Source organism: Oncorhynchus masou, chromosome 2, assembly GCF_036934945.1.
Source record: "Oncorhynchus masou masou isolate Uvic2021 chromosome 2, UVic_Omas_1.1, whole genome shotgun sequence".
NCBI classification, from domain to species: Eukaryota; Metazoa; Chordata; class Actinopteri; order Salmoniformes; family Salmonidae; genus Oncorhynchus; species Oncorhynchus masou.
In genome coordinates this window covers 18,859,974-18,870,243 of record NC_088213.1, presented here as the reverse complement: position 1 = coordinate 18,870,243, position 10,270 = coordinate 18,859,974, and the positions used below count along the sequence as shown (strand labels likewise).

The 10,270-nt window shown below is 53.9% G+C and overlaps 1 long non-coding RNA gene across 1 annotated transcript; it reads right to left on the bottom strand.

Annotated features, from left to right (window-relative positions):
* Nucleotides 1-8,986: 8,986 nt before the first annotated feature.
* Nucleotides 8,987-10,187, bottom strand: LOC135556372 (uncharacterized). The gene is made up of 2 exons (XR_010457980.1): nt 10,077-10,187; nt 8,987-9,801 (listed from the first exon to the last, which is right to left on the bottom strand). It is a non-coding gene; the product is annotated as an uncharacterized LOC135556372 (long non-coding RNA).
* Between the last annotated feature and the right edge of the window lie 83 nt (nt 10,188-10,270).

Here is a 10,270-nt window from a genome sequence, read left to right as displayed (position 1 = left end):
TAATTTAAATGGATTTTATTTGAATTTCATGTAACGGACATACACAAAATAGTCCAAATTGGTGAAGTGAAATTTAAAAAAAACTTGTTTAAAACAATTCTAAAAAATGTAAAACGTAAAAGTGGTGCATGCTTATGTATTCACCCCCTTTGATAGGAAGCTCCTAAATAAGATCTGGTGTAAACAAATACCTTCAGAAGTCACATAATTAGTTACATAAAGTCCATCTGTGTGCAATCTAAGTGTCACGTGATCTATCATATGATCTCAGTATATATACACCTGTTCTGAAAGGCCCAAGAGCCTGCCACACCACGAAGCAAGGGGCACCACCAAGCAAGCGGTACCATGAAGACCAAGGAGCTCTCCAAACAGGTCAGGGACAAAGTTGTGGAGAAATACAGATCAGGGTTGGGTTATAAAAAAACATCTGAAACTTTGAACATCCCATGGAGCACCGTTAAAATCCATTATAGAATATGGCACAACAAGAAGAATATGGCACAACAAGAAGAATATGGCACAACAACAATCCTGCCAAGAGAGGGCCACCCACAAAAACTCATGGACGAGGCAAGGAGGGCATTAATCAGAGAGGCAAAAAAGAGATCAAAGATATCCCTGAAGGAGCTGCAAAGCCCCACAGCTGAGATTGTAATATCTGCACATAGGACCACTTTAAGCCATACACTCCACAGAGCTGGGATTTACGGGAAGAGTGGCCAGAAAAAAGCATTGCTTAAAGAAAAAAATAAACAAACACGTTTGGTGTTCGCCGAAAGGCATGTGGGAGACTCCCCAAACTTTTGGAAGAAGGTACTCTGGTCAGATGAGACTAAAATTGAGCTTTATTGCCATCAAGGAAAACGCTATGTCTGACACATACCCAACACCTCTCATCACCCCGAGAATACCATCCCCACAGTGAAGCATGGTGGTGGCAGCATCATGCTGTGGGGATGTTTTTCCATTGGCAGGGACTGGAAAACTGATCAGAATTGAAGGAATGATGGATGGTGCTAAATACAGGAAACTTATTGAGGGAAACTTGTTTCAGTCTTCCAGAGATTTGAGACTGGGACAGAGGTTCACCTCCAGCAGGACAATAACCATAAGCATATTGCTAAAGCAACACTTGAGTGGTTTAAGGGGAAACATTTAAATGTCTTGGAATGGCCTAGTCAATGCCCAGACCTCAATCCAATTGAGAATCTGTGGTATGACTTAAAGATTGCTGTACACCAGCGGAACCCATTCTACTTGAAGGAGCTGGAGCAGTTTTGCCTTGAATAATGGGAAAAAATCCCAGTGGCTAGATGTGTTAAGTTTATAGAGACATACCCCAAGAGACTTGCAGCTGTAATTGCTGCATAAGGTGGCTCTACAAAGTTTTGACTTTGGAGGGGTAAATAGTTATGCACGCTCAAGTTTTCAGGTTGTCTTATTTCTTGGACTAGACAATCTTATTTCTTATTTTGCATCTTCAAAGTGGTAGGCATGTTGTGTAAATCAAATGATACAAACCCCCCAAAATTCCAGGTTGTAAGGCAACAAAATAGGAAAAATTACAAAGGGGTGAATACTTTCGCAAGTCACTGCACATATCCCAACCAGAAGCCATGGATTACAGGCAACATCTGTATCGAGCTAAAGGCTAGAGTTGCCGTTTTCAAGGACCGGGACACTAATCCGGATGCCTATAAGAAAACCCGCCTTCAGACAAACCATCAAACAAGCAAAGTGTCAATACAGGATTAAGATTGAATCCCACTACATTGGCTCTGACGCTTTCGGATGTGGCAGGACTTGAAAACTATTATGGACTACAAAGGGAAACCTAGACTTGAGCTTCCCAGTGACGTGAGCCTACCAGACGAGCTAAATGCCTTTTATGCTCACTTCGAGGCAAGCAACACTGAAGCATGCATGAGAGCACCAGCTGTCCTGGATGACTGTGTGATAACGCTCTTGGTAGCCGATGTGAGCAAGACCTTTAAACAGGTCAACAGGTCAACATTCACAAAGTCGCGGAGCCAGATGGATTACCAGGACATGTACTCAAAGCATGCGCAGGCCAACTGGCAAGTGTCTTCACTTACATTTTCAACCTCTCCCTGACTGAGTCTGTAATACCTACATGTTTCAAGCAGACCACCATAGTCCCTGTGCCCAAGGAAGCGAAGGTAATCTCTCCCTCAATGTGATCAAGACAAAGGAGCTGATCGTAGACTACAGGAAAAGGCGGGCCGAACAGGCCCCTATTAGCATGAACGGGGCTGTAGTGGAGCGGGTCGAGAGTTTCAAGTTCCTTGGTGTCCACATCACCAACGATCTATCATGTTCCAAACACACCAAGACAGTCGTGAAGAGGGCACGACAAAACCTTTTCCCCCTCAGGAGACTGAAAAGACTTGGCATGGGTCCCCAGATCCTCAAAAAGTTCTACAACTGCACCATCGAGAGCATCCTGACCGGTTGCATCACCACCTGGTCTAGCAACTGCTCGGTATTTCACCATAAGGCTCTACAGAGGGTAGTGCATATGGCCCAGTACATCACCGAGTTAAGTTAATATTCATCTATAATCTCTGGTGTACAATATTAGTAACACAACAACAACAACAAGCAAAGCGATACACAAGGACACTTCCCAGACAACAAGTTTCCCAGATCATCATCTGTCTCTCTGTCCCCCTCCTTCCGTACCTTCTCTCTCTCCCTCCTTCTGTACTCCCCCCTCTCTCCCCCCATTCTGTATCTTTCTCATCCCTCTTTCTTTCTCTCTCTCCCTCTCTCTCTCTCTCCCTCTGTACCATCCTCCCCTCTGTCTCTTTCTCCCTCCTTATGTAACTTCCTCCCCTCTCTCACTGTCTCCCTCCTTCTTTACCTTTTTCCCCCTCTGTTTCCAACTTTAAATAAATTGTGATTTGATTTGCAGTTATTGTCAATTTCCTTCAAGCACATTTTGGATTACATCGTTTTGTAACCACAAACCATGTAAATAGTTAGTAACTGTCTTTTTTGCTGTTGTATTTCTTTCTTTACCTATCTATTGTTCACCTAAGACCTATTTTTTTACTTAGAAATCACACTGTAAGGCCTGTAAGTAAGCATTTCACTGTAAGGTCTTGTTACGGATACAGGTATTCTGTGTGTGTATCCTGTGTGTGTGTGTGTGTGTATTTCTTTTCTCTCCTTCTCCCCTCCTCACAGGTGGCAATCATCATTCCCCAATCAGTCAACATGCCTTACCCTATCACATTTCCTTTCCCTTGGTTTAAAAACCCAATCAGTTGTTTTCTCAGGAGCTCGATCTCTCTGTGTCTCAATCTTGTCTTTTTCCTTCATCTCTGGTCAGGGTCCCACCATGGAGGTATTGGGCGGGGCAGTGGGGCAGCTCCCCGCCAGGACCAAGCCTGGTACTCCAGGTGGTCCCCGTTCACCCACAGCCATTCTCTGGCCAGGAAGATCAGACCCGTCCACACATGGTCGGTCTGGGCACCCTCCATCTTGCTCTGGGCCTGGAGATGTTCAGTCTTAGAGAGCAGGCTGGGGAGGTCGGTGTAGTGATCCCTGCAGTACTCCAGAGCCTCCTCCCATGTTTTCATCTCAGGGTCACGGAGGAGAGAGGACGGAGGAGAGAGGGTGCAGGACAGACTTTTGTCCAAATGAGAAAAGGCCCCACCACACCATCAGAGTGCCTTGTTACATCATCTGTACTCTCAGGTTACCAATTAGACTGCTTATATTTTTTCTACTGGGCTCTTTCTTAATTGTCTGTCCTTGATTCCTCACATTCTCTTACCTCGTTTCCTTCTCAAAACCCCATGAGGACAACCTTGGATCTTCTCCTCCAATGGTTTTGAGCAGAAGGAGAAGAAAAGGGATGTGAGGATGCAGGGAAAGACAATATAGTAAGGGCCCTGTTCACACACTACCTAAAAACGAACACCTCAGTCAAATAACTCCTGCATTTTCTAAGCAAACTACCCAGGAGCTTTGGAAAATCTCACGGTCCAAAGAACCAGAATAAACTTTAACCAAAGCTGACATGTAAATCCCTCCAACAGAGAATCAGTAGAGAGAGAGTTCATCTTCTTGACCATATGCCCTTACACATTTTTAACGTCAAATGTCGGTGTGGAATATAGTAACATACGTGTAATATAGCACATGATGTCATCATAAATGTTTTGCAAGTTCTACCTGCATGTACGATTAACTTGTCAAAATAGGACAAAACTTTAGATTGATATACACGTTTAACGTCTTCCTACAATAACAAAACTGAAATAGAATGCCCTGACTATGTTAATATAAGTGACTTGTATAGAGTCTGTTTGTGATGAACTATGTCACTCTTGTTTGTTAAAGCTAGCTATCGTTAGTAAGGTTTACCTGTGCCAAAATGTAGCTATTTATCATCCTACAGCCCATCTACTTTTGAATTTTTTTAAATGGTTAGCCAACATGTTGTGAGCACTTTTACATCCAAAACCTATGTTCTCACGGCTTTCTCTTGTCCAGCAGTGTGGTTGGAACGCCTAATGGCAATCAAATTGCAGTATTGAATCAGAATACATATAGAATTGTGATACGTATAGAATCACACTGCATATCGTATTAGCACCTAAGTACCATGATATATCGTATCGTGAGGTCTCTGGCAATTTCCAGCCCTACCAATTAGATGCCTAGTATTCCCTCACCTGTACACAAGTGGACCAGGACCACCTGTCAGAGAACTTTCCTTACTCAACATGTGCACACACTGTCACGACTTCCGCCGAAGTTGGCTCTCCTGCCCGTTCAGGCGGTGCTCGGCGGTCGTCGTCACCGTCCTATTAGCCACTACCGATCCCTTTTTCGTGTATCTGTTGGTTTTGTCTATTGGTTTCACCTGTGTGTTGTTTAGTTAATTAGTGTCTGTATTTAATGTAGGTTGTCCCGCCCTTGTTTTGTGCGGGATTGTTTATTTTGTCATTCATTTTGTCTGTCGGTGTTATTTGTGTTTCTTATTCTCCGGTTAGTCTGTTATCCTGTGTTGGATAACAACTAATGACACCTGCCTCTGATTGAGAACCATACTAGGCCGAAAACATAGAAATACCCAAATCATAGAAAAACAAACAGACTGCCCACCCAACTCACGCCCTGACCATACTAAATAAATACAAAACAAAGGAAATAAAGGTCAGAACGTGACAGTCCCCCCCCCAAAGGTGCGGACCCCGGCCGCAAAACCTTAACCTTCAGGGGAGGGTCTGGGTGGGCGTCTGTCCGTGGTGGCGGCTCTGGCGCAGGACACGGACCCCACTTCCCCAACGTCTTAGTCCGCCTTCTTGTATGCTTTGGCCTCCTAACCACGGTGACCCTACTAAATGACCCCACTGGACTGAGGGGCAGCTCGGGACAGAGGGGCGGAAGCTCTGGGACAGAGGGGCGGAAGCTCGGGACAGAGGGGCGATACTCTGGACAGAGGGGCAGAAGCTCGGGATAGAAGGGCAGAGGGGCTCTGGCGCCTCTGGGCTGAGGGGCTCTGGCGCCTCTGGGCTGAGGGGCTCTGGCGCCTCTGGGCTGAGGGGCTCTGGCGCCTCTGGGCTGAGGGGCTCTGGCACCCCTGGGCTGAGGGGCGGCACTGGCGGCCCCTGGCTGACTGGCGGCACTGGCGGCCCCTGGCTGACTGGGGGCCCCTGGCTGACTGGCGGCACTGGCGGCCCCTGGCTGACTGGCGGCCAATGGCTGACTAGCGGCCCCTGGCTGACTAGCGGCACTGGCGGCTGACTGGCGGCACTGGCGGCCCCTGCCTGACTGACGGCACTGGCGGCCCCTGGCTGACTGGCAGCACCTGGCTGACTGGCGGCCCCTGGCTGACTGCGGCACTGGCGGCCCCCTGGCTGACTGGCGGCCCCTGGGTGACTGGCGGCCCCTGGCTGACTGGCGGCACTGGCGGCCCCTGGCTGACTGGCGGCCCCTGGGTGACTGGCGGCCCCTGGCTGACTGGCGGCACTGGCGGCCCCTGGCTGATTGGCAGCCCCTGGCAGACTGGCGCCTCTGGGCTGAGGGGCTCTGGCGCCTCTGTGCTGAGGGGCTCTGGCGCCCCTGGGCTGAGGGGCTCTGGCGCCTCTGGGCTGAGGGGCGGCACTGGCGGCCCTGGCTGACTGGTGGCACTGGCGGCCCCTGGCTGAATGGCGGCACTGGCGGCCCCTGGCTGACCGGCGGCCCCTGGCTGACTGGCGGCCCCTGGCTGACTGGCGGCACTGGCGGCCCCTGCCTGACTGGCGGCACTGGCGGTCCCTGGCTGACTGGCGGTCCCTGGCTGACTGGCGGCCCCTGGCTGACTGGCGGCCCTGGCGGCCCCTGGCTGACTGGCGGCACTGGCGGCCCCTGGCTGACTGGCGGCCCCTGGCTGACTGGCGGCCCCTGGAAGACTGGCGGCACTGGCGGCCCCTGGCTGACTGGCGGCCCCTGGCTGACTGGCGGCACTGGCGGCCCTGGCTGACTGGCGGCCCCTGGCTGACTGGCGGCCTCTGGCTGAATGGCGGCACCTGGCTGACCGGCGGCCCCTGGCTGACTGGCGGCCCCTGGCTGACTGGCGGCACTGGCGGCCCCTGGCTGACTGGCGGCCCCTGGCTGACTGGCGGCCCCTGGCTGACTGGCGGCACTGGCGGCCCCCTGGCTGACTGGCGGCACTGGCGGTCCCTGGCTGACTGGCGGCCCCTGGCTGACTGGCGGCACTGGCTGCCCCTGGCTGACTGGCGGCCCCTGGCTGACTGGCGGCACTGGCGGCCCCTGGCTGACTGGCGGCCCCATGGCGGCCCCTGGCTGACTGGCTGACTGGCAGCCCCTGGCTGACTGGCGGACCCTGGAAGACTGGCGACACTGGCGGCCCCTGGCTTACTGGCGGCCCCTGGCAGACTGGCGGCACTGGCGGCCCCTGGCTGACTGGCGGCCCCTGGCTGACTGGCGGCCCCTGGCTGACTGGCGGCACTGGCGGCCCCTGGCTGACTGGCGGCACTGGCGGCCCCTGGCTGACTAGCGGCCCCTGGCTGACTGGCGGCACTGGCTGCCCCTGGCTGACTGGCGGCCCCTGGCTGACTGGCGGCACTGGCGGCCCCTGGCTGACTGGCGGCCCCTGGCGGCCCCTGGCTGACTGGCTGACTGGCAGCCCCTGGCTGACTGGCGGACCCTGGAAGACTGGCGACACTGGCGGCCCCTGGCTTACTGGCGGCCCCTGGCAGACTGGCGGCACTGGCGGCCCCTGGCAGACTGGCGGCACTGGCGGCGCTGGGCTGACTGGCGGCCCCTGGAAGACTGGCGGCACTGGCGGCCCCTGGCTTACTGGCGGCCCCTGGCTGACTGGCGGCACTGGCGGCCCCTGGCTGACTGGCGGCCCCTGGCTGACTGGCGGCACTGGCGGCCCCTGGCAGACTGGCGGCACTGGCGGCCCCTGGCAGACTGGCGGCACTGGCGGCTCCTAGCAGACTGGCGGCACTGGCGGCGCTGGGCAGACTGGCGGCGCTGGGCAGACTGGCGGCGCTGGCGGCACTGGGCAGACGGGTGGCTCAGGCGGCGCTGGGCAGACGGGTGGCTCAGGCGGCGCTGGGCAGACGGGTGGCTCAGGCGGCGCTGGGCATACGGCTAGCTCTGATGGCGCTGGGCAGACGGGGCAGCTCCGGCACTGGCGGTACCTGGCTGACTGGCGGCCCTGGCTGACTGGCGGCCCCTGGTAAGACTGGCGGCACTGGCGGCCCCTGGCTGACTGGCGGCCAGTGGCTGACTGCGGCACTGGCGGCCCCTGACTGACTGGCGGCCCCTGGCGGCCCCTGGCTGACTGGCGGCACTGGCGGCCCCTGGCTGACTGGCGGCACTGGCTGCCCCTGGCAGACTGGCGGCCCCTGGCTGACTGGCGGCCCCTGGCTGACTGGCGGCACTGGCGGCCTCTGGCTGACTGGCGGCCCCTGGCTGACTGGCGGCCCCTGGAAGACTGGCGGCACTGGCGGCCCCTGGCTTACTGGCGGCCCCTGGCTGACTGGCGGCCCCTGGCTGACTGGCGGCACTGGTGGCCCCTGGCTGACTGGCGGCCCCTGGCTGACTGGCGGCACTGGCGGCCCCTGGCTGACTGGCGGCACTGGCGGCCCCTGGCAGACTGGCGGCTCCTGGCAGACTGGCGGCACTGGCGGCGCTGGGCAGACTGGCGGCGCTGGGCAGACTGGCGGCGCTGGGCAGACGGGTGGCTCAGGCGGCGCTGGGCAGACGGGTGGCTCAGGCGGCGCTGGGCATACGGGTAGCTCTGATGGCGCTGGGCAGACGGGAAGCTCCGGCAACGCTGGAGAGGAAGGCCCTGCCAGTGCGGCGAGGTGGAATAGCCCGCACTGGGCTATGCAGGCGAACCGGGGACACCGTGCGCAAGGCTGGTGCCATGTAAGCCGGCCCAAGGAGACGCACTGGAGACCAGATGCATAGAGCCGGCTTCATGGCACTTGGCTCGATGCCCACTCTAGCCCGGCCGATACGCGGAGCTGGAATGTACCGCACCGGGCTATGCACCCGCACTGGGGACACCATGCGCTCCACCGCATAACACGGTGCCTGCCCGTTCTCTCTCGCCCTCCGGTAAGCACAGGAAGTTGGCTCAGGTCTCCTACCTGGCTTCACCACACCTCCTGTGTGCCCCCCTCCAAGAAATATTTGGGGGTGCCTCTTGGGCTTCCTTGCCAGCCGTGTTCCCTCATATCGCCGGCTCCTCTCTCCGGCTGCCTCTGCTCTCCTAGCTGCCTCCACCTGTTCCCATGGAAGGCGATCCTTTCCCGCCAGGATCTCCTCCCATGTGTAGCAACCCTTGCCATCCAATACATCGTCCCATGTCCATTCCTCTTTGCGCCGCTGTTGCTGTTGCCCGTTACCACGCCACTTGGTCCTGTTGTGGTGGGTGATTCTGTTACGGTTTTCTTGAGGTGAAGGAGAGGCGGACTAAAACGCAGCGTGGTGGTTATTAATGGTACTTTAATAAAGACACTATACATGAATAAACTAACAAAACAAGAAATGTGAAAACCCAAAACAGCCCTATCTGGTGCAAACACAGAGACAGGAACAATCACCCACAAACACACAGTGAAACCCAGGCTACCTAAGTATGATTCTCAATCAAATGAATGTGACCACTTCGGATATGAATTGATGCTGGTCTTTCTATGCTGTATCTGTTACAAGCTTCAGAAAGGGTGTCTGAGTCGGCCTGCTGTAGATAAAGGAAAACGGACATCGAAGTTAGTCGAGCTGTGTGGCAGTTCAAGCGCATTCTTTATTCCTTTCCCAAATATTGTCTTGTTCAATCATGTCCCAATTCAATTACATATTTCTCATTCAACTTCAATACATCAGCTAGAATAATTATTCACAGTAAACATCATAAAATTCATTCATTGACATTTGACCTTCTCTTCTGTGATGCTGTAAGAAGCTCTCTGTATAGAGGAGAGTTATTTTCAAGCTTGTGTTGCTTTCTCAGGTGGGCTGGCAGTCTTTTGACCACTTCATGACAGCCTGTCATGGGGCAAGGCCTGGAGTGATGGTTGATTTTAGCCTTGCTGCTGCTGTCACCATGTCTGCTTGGTGCTCCGAGACCGAATGTGTTGACTGCAGACTGGGCCTCCTCACTGCCTCACTCATGGACCTGCCGCAGGTGACGAGGTAGGTGAATGACGGTGACTTGACAGCCATCCACCGGACACCTCTTTCGTCCTCTCCTTTGTGTTTTGTGTTTGTTTTCCTTTCTTTTGAGTCTTTGGTCCACACCTGTAAACATATCATTGACAACAAAGAAGGGAACATGGTTATGATGGAGACGGGTGATGATGTTGGAATTAAGATGAGGAAGGTTTGCTCTGCTAGGGACCTGGTGCATCTAAATGGTCAAAAGAGGATCTTCAGGATAAAGGAAAGAAACATGGTGAGTGCTGGATGCTGCCAACTTGGTATTTGCTTTAAAAAATCCACTTTTCCACCACATTAGTACCAATGATTTTTATATAGCTACATCATTGATAGGTAATAGGGAGAGGCTACGGTACCTATTGGATAGTTGGTTTCTTTGGGGTCTTTAGTCCGTTGATCTTGGTGGTTTTCAGCAGAAAATGTCACCGTCTGCAACAATATTACCGAATCTGAACTCATAGTAGCAAGTTGCATACTGTAAACAGCAAAGTGCATTGACTAGGTACAGTTCTCCAAACAGTTGTTATCTCCAGTCATGTCTTGAGATACG